Source organism: Eleutherodactylus coqui, chromosome 7, assembly GCF_035609145.1.
Source record: "Eleutherodactylus coqui strain aEleCoq1 chromosome 7, aEleCoq1.hap1, whole genome shotgun sequence".
In the NCBI taxonomy this organism is placed as follows: domain Eukaryota; kingdom Metazoa; phylum Chordata; class Amphibia; order Anura; family Eleutherodactylidae; genus Eleutherodactylus; species Eleutherodactylus coqui.
In genome coordinates, this window is record NC_089843.1 from 82462078 (window position 1) to 82481184 (window position 19107).

Below are 19107 nucleotides of genomic sequence, written 5' to 3' on the forward strand. Positions count from 1 at the left end.
CTATTTTCCTTGAGGTACTCCAGGATAGCATCTTAGAAACCCTTCAAACATTTTACCCACAATAGAAGTAAGACTTACCAGCGTGTAATTTCCAATATGTAATTAGTAAGATGTTCTACCCTTCTCAACAAGCTCCAAGCCATACAATTAGCATATTAGTTGGCACTGGTTCTACTGTTGATACCGGCAGAGGATCAGTGGTATGGAGACAAACGAGAGTTTGTCCCCATACAAAGTGCATTCCTTGGCAGCACCGGTCCATGTTCCCTGTGCTGCCAACAAATGGCTATTTTTATGCTGGTATAAAAGATCAAATTAGCAGATGAACAAATCCTTGTTCATCAGCTAATCCCTAGCATATTCAGAGGGGCCAATCATCGGGCAGGCAATGTTCCAGCTAACGTTCAATTAATCATCAACGCATATAGAAGGACCTTAAAGAGACCTTCCTGTCCCAGACAAACCAAGATGGCCACACTAATTCTCTGACTACCTAATGCATAGTGTGCATTGATAGTCTAAGATATTAAATGTTGCTTTGATTGGCCAGCAATGCTTACATGAGCAGCACTGACCAATCAGAGCAGCATGTAATGTCTCAGACTACGAACGTACAGTGTGCCCCGGAAGTAGTGCTGCAATGGCCTCTGTGTAATGTCTGGTGCCTGAATTTGCAAGTGTGGCTCCCATTAATTTCAATGAGACCTAAACCTTGAGTTTCAAGTTCTGACCACTACAGAGTGGTTGGAGCAGCTGCTACAGCTCCAACCTCTGTATGTAACGGCACTGACAGCGGACACCCACCTGCTCTACTGATAGGCCAGGATCCCATGCGGCACACCACGGACAATCAACTAGTCCTGAGGTCATTAGTAGTAGTTCTGCCTGGAAAACTCCTTTTGGTTTACCTCTTCTATATGTTTAAGTTCCTTACAATCTAGGTTTCATACTTGAAAACCTCAACTGGCATGTCAAGTCCTTTTGAGCAATCACAAGGTATAAGGTTTTGAATGTGTGATATAGTCAGGCGTGTCCCAGATTCATAGCCAAGAATAGGCACTGCAGTGTAGCAACATCCTTGTACGGCTTCATACATTCACAAGCTGAGACTTCTGCTTCTGAGTAAGGTATTTCTTTCTATGACTTTGCTTTTTCATTATTTTATGGTCAGTAATTGGGATACTAGTATGTTAAGTTCACAAGGCATGTGCTGATAAAAATGAATAACAAGTCCCTAGGCATAAAGTGGATTCCAAAGGAATGGGAAATGTAAGGGAAAGACTGCTAGATCAACTTGTGGTTTTGGCTTATAAAACTTCAGCCGAAAATGCTGAGAGTGAAGCCATCCTAAGGGCAGTTGCCATGAACGATTTACTACCACATTTCTGTGCCTATGGATGTGTGTCAGCTACACCGTAGGGTCTACTGACCTGAACTGTCACCTCACCATCATACATTCCTATGATGGTGACAGTTCAGGTCAGTTATCCCCACGGCCAGGACAGGGCACATATTTGTATTATGGACCCAGAAATTTTGCCATAATACACTCGCCTGAAACTGGCCTAACAGAGATTTCTTTAGGCTAAGGCAGGCACATACAAGGGTTGGAAAAAAATATGGAAACATTGTACAAAATACATGAGATTTTAATCATTAGCACTAAGCTGCCCTTTTGACCCATGTTTGGCTAAGAATTTGTATTTACTTCACCTCTTACCCTGCTCTGGGTGGTTTTGGAAGACGGCTCAAACCCCTGACCAATGGAACCTTGTTGCTCAGGCAGATGTTCACTCCTGCCTGGCAGCATCTGTGTCATATTACCTCCACTTAAGTAAAATGGGATTATAAATCATATTTCAATAAGACATGCAAAGCCCGATTTTAAGGCATGCATTTCGTAAGGTGTTTCCATATTTTTGTCCACCCCCTGTAAATTGGTTTGCTGAATTTTTTTGAAATCTGAGTGTCATGGTTGTGGCAAATTGCACTTGCAATGCTACCCACATTAACTTTTTTTAAAGTCTTCACTGCAATCTTCGCCCATACAACCAGTATCATGGCCGAAGTCACCATGTAGCTCCAGCCTTATAAGCACTGATTGCTGTTTGCAGTTATGTAGACATTGAGAGTAGCACAAATCTCTCTCTCTTGTCCTGCAGCTCGGAGAATTCCAACAAGCTCATCAGCTGCATGAACAGAACAAAGTAGATTGCTAGCCTGTAAAGAAAGCATGTATCACCGACAGATAATTGAAATCAGAAATAGTTTACTCTATATAATAAGAAAGCTTCACTTTCCATTACACAATAACGTTTTCTTCAGCCAAGACTCGGCTAACTTCGGTCGTCAGCACATTTTTCTGTTTTTGCATCATTATATTCCAAGAGACATAACTGTCTTATCAACACACTGATGTTCCTATATTATGTCCTATGTTTTTTAGAGTTAAGGGGCGGAGGGGGGTGACTTTAGTTACTACATATAAAATATTGTTTCATTTATATCCTTTTTTTTTACCTGTTATGTCCTATAAGCACCATAAACTAAGTTATAGTGTTTCTAAGACAGGGAACATGGAGTCCACAATAAACTTATTATACTTACTGGCTTCCTCGTTCCCTTGCTATCACCCCTGGAAGTTGGCACTTGGTCTTTCTTCAGTCAGTACATGTGCACATATACTGTTCTCTATGGAAGTGTGTGCATGTGAGCGGGCTAGTATCTGGCTCTGAGTTTTCCTGCTGATCTGGGATGGTGTCGGTATCATGGAGGCTCCGAGGATAGCTCACATAAGATCCAGGAGCTGACATGTATGCTTTCAGTACCAAATTTTAATGAAATGTTAAAAGAAAACAGATAAACAGTTTAAGTCACATTCTGGGGTGACTCACGATTGTGTAGCAGTTGGCTATCAAAGAGGATCCGCATTAGCGGTATTGCTTTAAAGTCCAGGACCCATATATTGGCTTTCTCCAAAATATTTAACCAGTAACCGGAGTTAAAATTTACATCCTCTTTTGCCTGTGTAACGGATTTCTCAAAAGTCCTTACCCAGTCACCAGTGATCTAGTCTCTGGTAGTTCTGTATCATATCAATGTTGTGGGCAGAATCAAATAGGGCAACAAGGAAGCAGAAGTCTGTCCAATTCTTGTATTCAGCTCATCTTTTATCCAAAAGAAACATCTATCCTGTTGAGGAGCTCGGGCTACTCCTGTACACCGCAGTTTCTCTCACATCAGGGAGTATCCCTTGCTCCATGCTCCACTGCATGGCTTAAGAGGAATATCCTCAGCTTTACACACTGCAGCATAGCTGCACAGACACAGAGGATCGTCCCTAGCTCCTTACACTGCAACATAGCTGTACAGACACAGAGAAGCATCCCCAGCTCCTCACACTGCAGTATAGTTGCACAGACTAAGGCCTCCTGTCCACGAGTGATATATCATTGTGTTATCCGCGGCGATAATGCACATGCGGGTAATGTAATGAACGCTTTCCATAGGATAACTATGGAAAGCGCAGCAAGATGTACACAAGCAGAAATCCGCCACAATTTGGAGGAGATTAATGATAGGTTTATCGCGGAAAATCGCGGTGACTTTAGCGTTCTCCGACGGCGGCTACCACGGTGGAAATCCGTTGCGGGAAAACACAATGCCCATGAACAGGCGGCCTAACTACTTTGTGTCCCTTCTTCCTGCTCCTCGTTCTCTCCCGTCTTTAAAGTCACAGCAGTTTACAACTCACTGAAACAAATGAATAACAAAACAGTCAACAACAGCCATACATACCTCCTTACATGCGCACAATATTTGAGTGACTGCCTGTTCGCAGTGAATGGAGGTGAGCGACAGAACAATCTCTGGTGCGCTCCACCTCCATTCAAAGAACAACTATCTCTCTTGTGTAAAAGTAGTGTAAAGGTACCCTTATACAACAATCTTGTGTAGCCCTAGCCTTAGGCTAATTTTAACTATCTAGAGCTGCAGTCCAGGGGAATACTGTGAGTTATAGCTGTCATTCAATAGTTAAAATTGGAAAAGCGTGCTATAAAAAGCCTCCTTCTAGCCCTAGACTAAATATACAGTGCTAAATGGTAAGGCCCAGCTGTCACCTAATTATCATAAAGAACAGGGTAGAATATTCTGCATGGTGACTTTAGTGGTAGCTTGTCGAGGCATTGAGGCAAGAAAAACATCTCTACACCAGCACACCACTTGCAACATATTGGTCTGCCTGATGTTCTTACTGTGAATCACTGTTTATTCCTCTTACTAGACATTATAGCATGTGTGTTGTCTGGGGAGCTCCACTCATCTGTCCTAAATGAAGCATTTCAAACCACTTGTGGATCCTGTAGAGGCGCCTAAGCATCTCCCACTGATATCTTCAGACGTAAGTCTGAGGGCGCTTTTATCGTTCAAAAAAATCATTCAGATGAGCGTAAGTGAACAATACCGTGTTTCCATGAAAATAAGACTCTGTCTTATATTAATTTTTGCCTCAAAAGAGACACAGGGTCTTATTTTTGGGAAGTGTGTTATACTAACTCAGCAGATGCCGTTTGGGTCCCTGGACTGCGGCACTCCGGCAGGCTTCTGTGTAGACCTCAATGCTGACGGAGCATCTCTTGCTGATGACGGGGCTTTAATACCTGCCTCCAGCAAGCGATTGCTCTGATTGGTTCAGGAGCACCGCCTCAGCCAATCAAATCTGGTGCTTGATGAACCATTCACAGCCATTCAATTTGTCTGCAGTCTTGTGTAAAGTCATAAACTACACATTATAATTAAGGATGAGCGAGTATACTCGGTAAAGGCACTGCTCGAGCGAGCATTGCCTTTATCGAGTACCTGCCCGCTCGAGATGAAACGTTCGGGTGCCGGCGGCAGGCAGGGAGCTGGGGGGGAGAGTGGAGCGGAACGGAGGGGAGATCTCTTCCTCCCTCTCTCCCCCCCGCTCCCTCCTGCTGACAGCCGCTACCCACCACTCCCCCGCGCCGGCACCCGAACCTTTCATCTCGAGCGGGCAGGTACTCGATAAAGGCAATGCTCGCTCGAGCAATTGCCTTTACTGAGTATACTCGCTCATCTCTAATTATAATATGATAGGCAGCTGTAGGGCACAGCCAGACAGTAAAACTGGAGGGCCTGATTGAGTTTTCTTAAAATCTTTGTTGTAACTATGGGTGACGTCAGTGGGTGTATGGCTGAATGTATCTTTACACAGGACGACTATCGGCTGAATAATCACTTGAAAGGGGGAATTCAATCCATAGCCGTTCTATGTATACACGGCCACCAATACAGTGATAAGCAATAATTCCCTTACTAGTCCCTTTGTTTCAGTTCACTTAAAAAATAGTCGCCCATTGATTAAAATTCGTCTGCTGTAAAGTCACAGTGGTTCACATTTGAACAATTGCGAACAAATTTGCATAGAAATTTCCCCTATGAACAATATATCAGCAAACCACTAATGAACAATCATCACTCTTGACAATGAATGACTGCTGTTCATACACTTCAACAACTATTCTGAGTCACTATTTGAACGATACTTGCTCCATGTAAAGGTATCCTTAGCAGCATCAGGTAGTCTTAGCGAGAAATGCTTATGTCCTGCCAGGATATTTCTTGCTAATGTTCAGCAGATATGAAAACAAAGGTAGGTCTTTGCATTGTGATGTGAAGTATTTGATTGATGCTAGTAGTGTTGAAGGGGTTTTTCCTAGATCACCTACTTCCGAGATCAGAGCGGCAGGGCCAAGATTTCCTACGCTGGACCTGAGAGCTATTGAACCCCTTAACACTACAGGATGTATAGTTATGTCCCGCAGGTTCGGGCTTTGCAGGGAGGAGAATCAGGGATCGATCCCGCTCCATACAATATGGATGACTGCTGTTTCTTAAGCCGACACAACAGTGCTGCTAAGTTAACATTTTAAATGCCCTGATTGATGTTCAGGGGTCCTGCACTGACCCACGCAATGAGATTGCGTGTTGCTGTTCAGTTGCCATGGCAGCCAGGGGCCTTCTGAAAGGCCCCAGGGCTGTTATTGCCAATTGCCTGTGGCTTGGCTTGATAGATTGCCTGTCGGATCACGGTATAATGTAGTGTTCCAGCATTACATCATACTGCAGGAGCGATCAAACCACACAAGATCTAGTCCCCTCTGTGGACTAAAAAAAGCTACAATTAGTTTAATTATTTAAAAAAATAAAAGTAAAAAAAAAACTCTTTTGACATAGTTTATAAGAAAATAATAAAACTCAAAAACATTTGGTATCTGTGCATCCATAAAAGTTAGATCTATGAAAGTAACCATTATTTTATCCCACACGGTGAACATCAGAGAAAAAAATGACACCAGAATTGCGCTTTTTTTGGTCACCCCTTCTAAAAAAACCAAATGTAGTAAAAACCAATTAAAAAGTTGTATGTATTCCAAAATTGTACCGATAGAAACTACAGATGTACCACAAAAAATGAGCCCTTAAACAACTATGTCGATTGAAAAATATAAAAGTTACGGCTGTCAGAAGATGGCACCAGAAAATAATTTAGAAAAATTAAATATCTTTGGAAAAATTAAAAATAAGGGCTTATTCACACGAGCGTATATGCCGTCGGGTGGGGGGAGACAGTTTAGCGAAGCTGGTTCCCCTCACCCTTCCCTCCAATTTGCCGGCTCTCTGCAAAAAACAAGCCCTCAGGCGGCTACATCTATGGATACCTAATAGTTATGATTTTTTAAAAGGGGAGGAAAAAACAAAAATGGAAGAAATAAAAAGGACTTCATCATTAAGGGGTTAACAGCATATCTCCAATGTATAAGTAAAACATATGTTTAAGGTGTCCAGTGGGTATGGTGTGTGTCCAATATGTGAGTGATATATTTGCAGTGTGGATGATGGCAATGCAGCTTCCCGTAGGGTGACCCCGGACACAGGGCATACGTTGAGGAGTGGGGAAGGTAAGATGTTGGCTTGTCACGGCAGCACTTGCCACACTCCCTCCCAGAGGGATGCACTTAGCCACTGCCAGGGCAACGTTAGGCCTCTTCTGGACACCCCTAGGATAGGGATGCCCAATAAATGGTAGAAGAGGGATAGTAGTTGTCACGGGTGATGCCACCGTTCAGATACACACCGAAATGAACTTCGGCGGAGAATAAATGAGCCGCAGACAGATATTGCGTACCTCAGGATCCTGGGAATGGTCAGGGTCTGAAACAACTTTACTTAAACAAACTTCAACAGTACAAGGCAAAGTAGTCAATCTTCCACGTGCAGGCATTAGAGAGACTTGAATAGGAGTACCTCCACACGACGATCCCAGGCTTCAGGATGCCCGTGTGTGAACAAGTGAAGATGCGTACCTCCACCCAGCGGTCCCAGACTTTAGGACGCTTGGGGATGAACAAATAAGGAAGAGTACCTCCCCCCGGCGGTCCCAGACTTCAGGACGCTCAGGTGTGAACAATTGAAGAAGAGTACCTCTGCACTGGGCCTTGGGGAAAACTCTATTTACTTTACTCTCACGCTCTCTCTCCAAATTTGGAGCTCACTTCTCTCTCATTGTAGATCAGGCAGTCCAGGGAACCTCTCCTCTTCTTTCATCCTTAACTACATAAGAGTTGAAGGTAGCCTCATGCAGTCTTGATCAGTTTCCCAGAAGACATGGCCCTTTAACCACTCTCAAACACTCCTATTTATACTCTCACTCATACCACGTGACAGGACATAAATTAATACATTTACAGGCAATCCCCAGGCTCCTGCACACACTTAACCCATTACACGCTGCAGCTGTGCAATACATATAACAGAATGACTAGACAGATTTGCACAGCGCACCAACATAAGACATGTCATGTATGACATCATGGAGGGGGCCAGGAAAGCATGTACTGGGCCACTACAGCAATGTGAGTGATGTGGCAGCATCTGCCCTGAGTGTATTGTAGATAAATATAGTTTTACGCACAAATTCAGTCATTCATGCATACTGTATGTGATTTATCATGTGTCTGAGAACTATATTTATAAAGGAAAATGTTGAGAAGTTTACCTCTTCCCAAGTAAATGGGAATGAGCTAGAGATGAGCGAGCGTACTCGGAAAAGCACTACTCGCTCGAGTAATTTGCTTTATCCGAGTATCGCTGTGCTCGTCCCTGAAGATTCGGGTGCCGGCACGGAGCGGGGAGCTGCAGGGGAGAGCGGGGAGGAACGGAGTGGAGATCTTTCTCTCCCTCTCTCCCGCCCGCTCTCCCCTGCTCCCCGCTGCGACTCACCCGTCAGCCGCAGCGGCACCCGAATCTTCAGGGACGAGCACAGCGATACTCGGATAAAGCAAATTACTCGAGCGAGTAGTGCTTTTCCGAGTACGCTCGCTCATCTCTAGAATGAGCTGCTTTACCAGGCAGAGATGCTATGAAATGTACGACGCTATGCCAAATATGCAGTGAAGTGGTTTTGGAGCTCATCTAAGACATCCAATCCATAGAGGTCCCCAGTGACAGACCCCTACTGATCTGAAATTGATGATCTATCCTGAGGTTTTATTAATTGCTGTCCAATAATTTGAAGTTCATCTGGACCCTCTCAGGTAGTCATGTGAATATTTTCTTGATTTGTCTCTCAACAAAACCCTAGCCAATTCAGGTATTTGATGTGTTTTATCTCAAGCACACCCGATGCAACACATTAAGCCCTTGAACATTTGCATCACGTGTGCTTGAGACAGCATGTGATTTTCTAATACGCGCTCTTAAGAGGAACTCTATTCACTGAGTCACGTAATTCAGAGACTTCAGAAGTCATTAAAAGTGACATTTTGTGTTGAATTTGGAGAAAGCACTTGTTATAGTAGTTGTTTTGAGTTATTTACATTCTTTTTGTTTTTTAGATTTTTTTTTCTTTTTTGCAAACCGCTGAAAGTTTGTAAATTTGGCAAATAAGTGTAATTTCCACATAGGTTTCTAGCAGCACAGCCCCACAGGTGTGGAATGATTGAACTGGCTGGGTGTGGTGTTCTTCTGCTAGCCAATCACCACCGGTCTGGTTGCAGATAAATATCCTCCCTCCGCAAGTGAAAGCTGTTATCCCTTCACTCTATGGTTTGTTGGTCTTGCATGCCTGTACATGTGTTATGTGTTTGAACAGGAGCTAGTCCAGTGTTTGTGCAGGTGGCCAGACATTAGGCGTGGATAGCCCTGTTTTGTGTATATGGCGTGAACAGTGTCAAGTTTTATATGTCTGTGTAGGTGGCTAGACATTAGGTGTGGACAGTCCCGTTCTGTGGATAGTGTGAACAGGGGCTAGTCCAGTGTTTGTGTAGGTGGCCAGACATTAGGTGTGGATAGCCCTGTTTTGTGTATATGGTGTGAACAGTGTCAAGTTCTGAATGTCTGTGCAGGTGGCTAGACATGAGGAGTGAACTGTCCTGTTCTATGTGGTTGTGTGTCTGGCATGCTAACCCAAGTGTGTTGCTGTGTGAATTGTGCTCTGTGTGACGGTCTGTTCTAGTTCTGTGTATTAATCCTTGAAGGACAGTCAGGACTAAGGTTCGAGCGTGGGGCCACCTTTATTAAGTGATTGCCTTGCTTATTAGGTAGGGTGATGCCATTCTCCCTGCAGCTTGGGGTCAGTTGTCTTGCTAGTGTAGGGACCCGCAAGACAACAAGAAGCCTTGATCGTGGCTTGTGGGCTTAAGTATTTTGGCCAATATAGAAACCAATACCTCGTACTTTTATAGCTATAACATCTGTTATGTGTACAGGTATGCAGTATGAGTGTGTGTTGTCAATCGGTTCCTGTTTGTATCCTGGTTACGTTCGTGTTGGCCCAGTGTTTGTTTGTGTAACAGCAGTTGAATAATATTGATTGAAACTGTAAATTTACATGCAAAAATGAAATAGACTAGAAAAGTATAAAGTGCCTGCTGTGCGTGTATTACTATAGTATCTCATGGTTCTTATGTACAACAACATTTGGTTATTAGTCTACAATTTCATGGAGGATTTGCAGACTATTACATCTTTAATGTAAATTTGTAGCTTGAGCTTTTAATTAAAGGCTAATAACATTAGTGATGGGAATTATCAGCTAATGTGATCTAACAAATGCAATCCAAGGGGATGTGAGGTAGGTTATCTGATTTTCAAACTGTGATTACTGCTGTGAATACTTTTTTATATAACAAGAAAGATAACATTATAAATACATTTCTTTACTCCTCTGAGACTCATTTTGAGTTGCAACATAACTGTTTCTTATTAAAGGTGAACTGTCAGTTCCTATGAGCCCCATAAACTAAAGTTATGGGTTCATAGGAGCTGAAGCATTTAATCAAGAGATGTTATTCAGCCTCCTCAGCGATCCCCTGCTGTCCTCTTGCAAAGTCGCATTTTCATGCACCCTGCGGACTACATAGACACGCATATAGTTTCTGGGTATTCCTGTTGTTCTTCTCTGCTGCCACCTGCTGATCCAGACATATGTTGTGCATGGGCTTAGATTTAAAAGGCCAGAACACAGAATTTCAAGCTCAACTTGTACAACCTCTCTTCCCTTTCTACCTACACTAGTTGCTGTAAGTTAAAGTTTTCATATAGACCATAAAATCACAACACAAATACTCTCAAAAATTTCTCAATGTTGTCAATAAGACCAAAGTTCGTGCTACTGTAAGATGCCATAAGGTCAGGGCTTCATGGCATTTAAACTTGTATGCTTGTAAGGGGGTTTACTGGCTAGAATGGCGCAAACCGTTTGCAGTGTAATAGATAACTTGTATTTGCTTCGTAAGGCCTCTTTCACCCAAGTGATGCGTTTTCATGCAAGTCGCATCGCGTCAAAAAATCACGGCATTCCCACATATTTACACGGCCACATCACATGAAAAGGACGCCGCAGTGGCAGTCAGCAGAATGGTTCTATTTAGCTTAAATAGCTAAATAGAGCCAGCTGTCTTCTGCAACGAGCGCTGGACCCAGGTAAACTCTATCCATTTTTTTCAACTCCCATAGGAATCTATGGGAGCTCCCTGCAATTTTCGTTAAAAAATAGGTCATGCCCTATCTTTTGATGCTGCAAGGAAAAATCATGGCTAAAAATCGCCGTCGATTTTGCGATTTTCAGTTGCGATTTTTTTTCTCGCAGCTAAAAATCGCCCGTGTAAATGAATGCATTGGAATCCAATGCTTTAGATTATCGCGATTTTCCTCACTGGCCCTTGAATGAGTCTGGGAACTGTGAAATTCTCCAACAACTCCAGTAGAATTAGGTTTTGGACTGTTGGCATTTACCCGTCCTATAGTGCAGTTAGGGGGCCTCTGGAAGGTGCCCTGCTTAAGTGCTTCATGCAGGATTGTACCAATCACTACATGGATCTTTGCAGCCATTGCTTCACAAGCTTTCACAGCCTGCCCAACTACCTATGGCTATAAGCATGAAAAGTGTGAGTTACATAGTATTCTGCAAAAGCAGTATGGTTTCAAGCCACAGGGGTAAATTCACTAAGAACAACATTTCCAATGCCGGTCTTTAGAGAATTTCTGCCAGCACACGCCTCTTCATATATTAGTCACATTCGTCTCCTCCATGTACCCACTCAGAAATCTATGGCACCTAGCAGCTGACGTGGATTTCTGCTATAATTTTTGCACCAACTTCTGGCATTAATTCTACACAAATGCGTCAGTTCTGGGTGGCCACACCTCCTCCTGAAAGGCCCCGTCCCCTTTTTAAAAGAAAAATTGCAAAGTTTTAGTACAAGTGGGATATGCGCAAACATTTCCTACTTTTCTACACCAGAATTCCATTTGCAAATGTCCCCGAGGTCTTTATTAGAGAGCGATACTATAAGTATTTAGGGACTTTCGATGTAACTGTGACGCTAGCAGAACTTTAAACTTTGCATAGGTCAACTATAACTTACAATAAGCAGTAAGGTAATGCAACACCTAGGCTCTTTCACACGGGTCTACTCTCCATCCATATGTTGTCCGTGTATTTCATGGACAGCACATGGACCAATTAGGCTATACACACAGGCAGGTCGATGATGTGCAAAAAATACAGAATGTGCTATTTTGATCCATGTTATGGACCAGAATCATACTGGTGATATCCACTACTCATGGGTATTGGGCAGCACATGGACATGTGTCTGTGTGCTGTCTGGTGCAAGTTGCACCCAAGAATCTTAGACGCAGGTCGAATACACCGCTCTGATTGGATATTACTTAACTAGTAAACAGGAGGAAGGATCACTTTGCTTAAATTCAAGAGCCCATGGGACTTTCTACTGTATCTATAAACTTCACCAGTCCAGTCTCTAGCCTGATGGTCACTCTCCAGCTTTGGATTGGCGTCCACATAGCCCATACTGACTCAGCAACAGCTTCCAAACCGCAGCCAACTCTGTATTAGCTTATTGGCTCCTCATTGATGACAGCGCTCAAGTCTTACTGCACAGTACATTTCGGGTGCACTCCTCGGTACCTGTAATTTGCTCAGAAACTGTGAGTGGGCTTTTTGACACCTCAACCATGCGGTTGCTTCTCCATATAGTTAGCCTAGTAGTATGAATAAAGCAGTATAGTTGGGGGCCCTTTAACAGGTTTTGCATTGGGGCCCAGAAGCTTCAAGTTACGCCTCTCCCTTAAGCGGTCAAACGGTACACATATTGACTGGTGTCAAACAGCCAAACTTATTTTACACAAGGGGTGATACAAGGGTACACACTTATTGCATTTCCATTCAAAATTGTATTGAAATATTGTGCAATATTACATGCAATGTTAGCCTATGGCACTGCATGACACTGCAAGGAGCATGTAAAATGCTGGAGATTCTGTTATTAGCCAATTTATATAAGGAAGGCTGTCAATTTTCTATTTTTCTATAAAGGAGTTAAAAACGAATTCATTTTTGCTAAATGTATGTGTTCTGTGTAATGGATTACTCTCCTTAATTCTACTATGACAAAAGATGAGAGGGGAAAAAGGATTCTATATGGGAAAGATCCCCGGATAATTTGTTGCAGCAACAAACTTTTCCAGTGAGGGCCATGATTGGTGGTCACGGAGTTGAAACTTGAACCTATTAGGCCGATGATGTAATCAGGACCAAGGCCGTTAGTCACACCTCAATCCAGGTGTTGGCCTGTTGTGGTTGATCTGATGGCCAGCAGAAGCAGTTTTTAAAGGGTTTTCCAGGATCAGCATAAAATATCTATTGTCAGTGCAGCCTGTGGACACCCTTCCAAGGATGGAATGGGTGCAGCCTAATGGCACAGTGATGGAAGAATTCATGTGGCAACCTGGAGGGTTGTCCGCTTATGTAGCAAAGGGCCCAAGTGGGACTCATATCTCTGCACCTCTTATAGCTACGTTCTTGAGCAGAATTAAGGTTGTAAAATTTACGTTGGTGTTGCAGAAAGCCCAACAAATGTTGCTATAAATCTATTGTGGTAGCGCTGAAGAGGTTAAACAACAACAACAGTAATTGTATTGTAAACCCTCTAACACATGATTGTACAGAGAAAGTTTTCTCTAGGTTAATGAAAACGTACTCTTAGCTATTGAGGGCAGAGTTGTTGTCACAAGGACAATGGATCTCGAAAGGAACATCCAGAATGTAGCTCTAGGCTACTTGCCACTAGATAATTTAATGCATTGTTAAATATACTTAAAGGGATTATTCCATGATTAAATATTAATTCCCTCTTTTAGTTCACACAAAACAGAACAAAATTTTAATTGGTTTTTAATTGGACTCATTTAAAATAAATAACTTTGTCTAGATACCGTTGTTGCACACTAGTTATGGCCCCCTCTGCAGTTTTTTTTTTGATCCTCTCAGAAGGCCAGCTAGTGTGACCAGTACTGATAAGAAGAAGCCACTTCTAGTGCATGCTTACTGGCTGACCTGTATGATAGCAGGAATTACTACGATAACTGTGTAAAGGAGGAGTAAAGTGGTAGGACTGAGCATGTGAGACCACCAGCACTGGACATGTGAGGTGGACAATCTGAGGGGCAATCAAAAGAACACCAAGGGGCACTATAAGAAGTGTGTAGCAGAGATGCATAGACTAGAGCACTTTTTAAAAAATGATTCCAAGTTGTTAAAGTTATGTCAGCGCACCACCAGGGCACCAAGCCTCAGCACGGACGCAGGGCGGTGTTCACAGAAATGCCATAAGCACACAGAAAATGCATACTGAACACCAAGGTAAGACTGCATACTGAACTCATGGGCAGACATAACATATTCTAACTCTAACAGGACAACCACCATGTGAAAACCTGCCTGCAAGCAGGGCGATCGTTCTGATAAGAATGATCCTGCACTGGAACCTAGGGACCTACCTATCCCTAGATAGCAAATGATCCATAGCAGGACAGGATGCAGCTCACACCAATTCACAGAACCGGACTGTTCACATCTGGTGTCTGGAAAACTACACAGACACTGAACATGTTGCTGTTCACAATAACACCACAGGAACTTGCACGCGGGATAGAACAGGATTGTTCACACACCTTGTCTGGCACCTGCACAGAGCCAATGAACACAACTCTGTTCACACACATATCTGTCCACCTGCACAGACATGCACCACACATCATGCATAAAAGCAAAATACTAGGGTGACAGAGAAACCCAACACAGAAACCCCACTCAGAGCTCACATACATACAGATAACCCATAGCTAGCACAAGTTTCCTCACACCAAGTGGAAAAAGAGTCAGACACCATACTGACATCACCCACCTGACACACACATAAGACAAACGTCTGGAGGCTGCACCTGTAAAAGGGAATGGGAGAGGGGGTCTGCATAAGATGCAGATGGGAATTACAGGTGTCCGGGCCATCGGTAGGGAGAGTAAAAGACACACTACAGACTAGACATGCATAACACCAAACTCAGAGTGGGATTAACACAGAATGCATAAACAGGATAAAATGACCAGCAATCTCTGGCAAGAGAAGCTGGTATTTATGTGCAGCAGACCAGGGGGATTGGCTAGAGAATACCACACCCAGCCAGCTCAATTAACCCACACCTGTGAAGGTGTGCTCATGGAAGAGCACACCTTCCATGTAGAACCACAGGTCCAGCCGCACAACCTAACAGTTAAGTTTTGCAAGACATTATTTTTTAATTAGATAGATAGATAGATAGACAGATATGAGATAGAATAGATAGATAGATAGATAGACACCTATCCACTGACCAATCAAACCCAACACAGGCAAACTGATGTTTACAAATCAGCACCCAGCACAGAATGACAGTGTTAGGCACCTGTATCCCCAGAGGCCCCTCTTTAAGGGAGACATGCTGTAAGGGTTGTGCTGGCTGGGATCTGTTGGACCACATAGGTTTCTAGCAGTACAGCCCCACAGGTGTAGAACGATTGAGCTGGCTGGGTGTGGTGTTCACGTGCTAGCCAATCACCACCAGTCTGTTTGCAGATAAATATCCACCCTCTTCAAAAGGGAAAGCTGGTATTCCTTTAATCTAGGGTTTGTTGAACCTACATGCCTGTATATGTGTTATGTGTGTGAACAGTGTTTTGTCCAGTGTTTGTGCAGGTGGCCAGACATCAGGTGTAGACAGTCTTGTTCTGTCTTGCATGCTAACCCTAGTGTGTTGGTGTGTGAACTGTGTCCTGTGCTGCTGGATCATGTATCATCTCTAGGCTTAGGTGGCCCTTAGGTTCCAATGCACGCCTGCCTTTATCAAGGCGATTGCTCTGCTTGCAGGCAGAGTTCTGGGTCTTGTTGTCTCATTAGTGTAGGAACCGCGAGACATGAGGACCCTTGAAGTTAGGCGATGTGTTTTGTATGTCTGAGCAGGTGGCCAGACATGTGCTTTATGTGTAGTTCTGTTCTGTGTTCAGTGTGTGTGAACAGTGTCATGTCCTATGTGTGTTTTGTGCACTTCTCCAGGTTCCTGATCAGGGATAGTTAGGTCCCAGATGAAGACAGTGGGGCCGACCTTATAGGGACGATCACCCTGCTTTTAGGCAGGGGTGCCCCACCTTCCCTGGTTAGTAAGGGACAGGGGTCCTTCCATCTAATCTGGAGTGGTGCAATTAGTCCTTGCAAATTATTATATGTGTGTGGGTTTTAAACGGACATGCTTGCATCCGTTCTGAGGAGTGGCGCTTTAGTGCGCTGAGCGGATGTAACACTGACTGAACAGGAACAGATTAAACTCATGATTGTGGTGGCTGACTACCTTCCCTCTGACAAGCAGACCTTCCCTGGCATTAATCCCTCATGGTAAGGTTGAAGAAGATTGAATAAGACTCCCCTCTGTCCTGCTGTTCTCCCCTCCTACTGACTTCACGGCTATGCTTCTTCCATAGCTGACCTCCAGGCCGAGGCCAGGCACTCCCCAGGCCTGAGCTAGCCTCCTGCCTTCCTTCCGACTTAGGCTCAAACTCTCCAAGACTCTATCCAACTCCCTAACCACGCACTGTCTTTAATACCATCCCCACTAACCAATCCTGGGCTGAGGGCAAATCTCTCTACACAATTCCAGGACTAGACAGGGGGGACTGACTGGTAACAGAGTGGGCTAGGGAAAATTCTGCCAAGTCATTCAGTGTAGACAGAAAAGACACTAGACATTAACTGTCAAATAACCAGACAAAGCCAATACACAAAGACAAGTGTTAGTACACATACATTAAGACATAGACAAACATACATATTACACATGAGGTTGCTGACAAAGTGCTGTGGGACCCCAATTCTGGGGTACTACACTGTGACACGTGCTGCCATTGATGAGACAGTAAGTCAGTTTGGCTCAACAGGGGCATCAGAGCTCCAATGAGGTCATTTTGGTTAGTATTAGGGCTTATGCCCACGGGCGTTTTTACACCGCATATTATGCATGCGATGCACAGCCGCATGATACGCGGTGAATGGAGTCAATGAAAGTCAATGGACTTTCATTGCTCCATGCACATGAGCGTGCAGAGACTGTGTGTAGATACATACGAAAAAATAGATAGCACTTATCTATGCCCATACATGTTCTCTGACAGCTCTCTGCCCGCAGAGCCAGTATTTACAAACAACGGTAAAACGCTGTGGGGGGGGGGGGGGGGGGAGGGGACCTGCAGAGTTTTACCGGTACGGCCGTGGACATAAGGCTTAAGGGGTATTATGGATAGCATGGAGAACCTTTCAGCTGTTATAGGTAGGGTTGGATTGTAGAGTGGGCACTTGGGGCACCATCCACCTTTGGACCTAGAGTGTTTCCTCCAACCTCCCTTTTGACTGCTTTGTGGTCCTATCCAGAAAGTTGGAGAGTTTGATTGGAGCAGTACATCTGTTAAACCATGTACCACCCCAGTCAAGGTGTCCTAAGGCGAGCTCAGGGAGGATAGAAACCTCCCATAAAGCACAAGTGAGGACGTAACTTTGAAGTCATCAATTTGATTCCTTGTAAATGTCTTTAAGAGAGAAGTCTTTGACCTGAATTGGTAGTTTGGAATAACACTCTCTTCCCTCCTGCTGTATCCCATCTTCACGGTGTTGACATGCATGTATGAGTCCAACGATAGTCTAAGGAAGTCACTGACTCAACTGTTTCCAGAATTCACAAGTACAGTATACGCAGCCACACCTCCTTAATGTGGCTGTAATAGATGGAGTCTGGGTAAAAGAGGTGGCATGAAGCCCCACACTTTGTAATCTGCCTGGAGTCTCCACCAATCTTAATCCTAGTCCTGATCATATGGGCTATTGTAGTTGATGATGGCAACACTGTGGCTCTCATTGGCACATTTTGGTTGATATTGGAGGCATTGTGGTCTTCATGCAGAAATATTAGGTACATAAAGGTTGAACTTAGTTACACAGTTAGTTGAAAAGTCCACCATGTAAAAGCGTATATGGCTTTAGTCAATTTTCCTCCATATTGTACTAGGGAAAATACATAATGTCATTGATTTCGAGTGGGGAGGTGGGATAACTATGCCAGTCTGTTCAGGTATCTGAAAATATTGTACATATATTATCCCTTAGCTTGTGGGAACCCATTATTATATTGACTACTATGTAATAATGAGCTCTACAAGTAGAGATCTTAGCTGCATACAGTGATGAGCATTGTAGTAATTCATTCCCACCAACTCAAGAGACACAATTAGGAAAGAGCAAACGTTGCCAATTATAAGGAATCAGTGTGCAACAACGAGGAAATCCAGTTACTGCGAAGCATGTGATACCTATTTCCAAGGCAGCTTCATAAAAGTATGATATGAAGTGCAGCGTCGTCTTCAGAACTCTTTCTCTGAGCAAGCTGAGAGGATGGTGAGTACAAAGAAAGCAGAACCCCCTAATGAGTACAGATGTAGCAGGGCCATATATCTTATTTAACTCTTTTGGGGCTGCATTGTAAGTGCATTCTCTGTTATTCTTTTCGGTTCTATCAGGAATATGCATAGAAGATTCAGGGACTTTAAAATTAATATCCTTTCAGTTGCTGTTTAAAGTGTGCCCAACTTTTCAAACAACAAAGCTCATCTAATAGCCTGTGTGTATCTCATCGATTTGTTAACATACTTTTATTAAATCAAGACTGAAGTGCAGCCCCTCTACAAACCACTGCCTCCTGTTAGGCATCCAGCTTCTCTAGCAACTAGGACTTTAGAACATCTGCTTAGCTGTGGTGGTGGTGGTGGTGGGGGGGGGTCTCAGATATGCAGTCAATCTTTGCCTCTCCTAACCTGATATGCGCAGTTATCTATGTTGTAGGTACTATATGTGTCTCCAGCTTGATGTAGGTAAAGCAGCATAATTCTTATTGGATTGATCTTTTATTAGCTGCTTTACTAGGTCTTTGTGTGTTTGCTCATCTGTCCCGGAGCAGCTGGCAAATAGTGTTGGGCCTGGGGTGTCATCACAATGTTGGCTGCAACCCACATAGAAACATAGAAGACTGATGTCAGAAAAAGACCACATGATCCATCTAGTCTATCGTTCTAATATTTCCTTCATATTTCTTTCTTAGGATAGATCTATGCTTATCCCAGGCTTGAATTTATTTGTTGCTGAT

At 43.5% G+C, this 19107-nt stretch overlaps 1 protein-coding gene across 1 annotated transcript in view; it reads left to right on the forward strand.

Annotated features, from left to right (window-relative positions):
* The first annotated feature begins 1065 nt into the window (after positions 1-1065).
* The window catches only part of SLC2A9 (solute carrier family 2 member 9), a 293866-nt gene continuing 275824 nt past the window's right edge, over positions 1066-19107 (forward strand). Inside the window, exon 1 of the mRNA XM_066573278.1 lies at positions 1066-1127. The gene's annotated coding sequence lies outside the window, so the exon portion shown is untranslated. The remainder of the gene's footprint in view (positions 1128-19107) is intronic.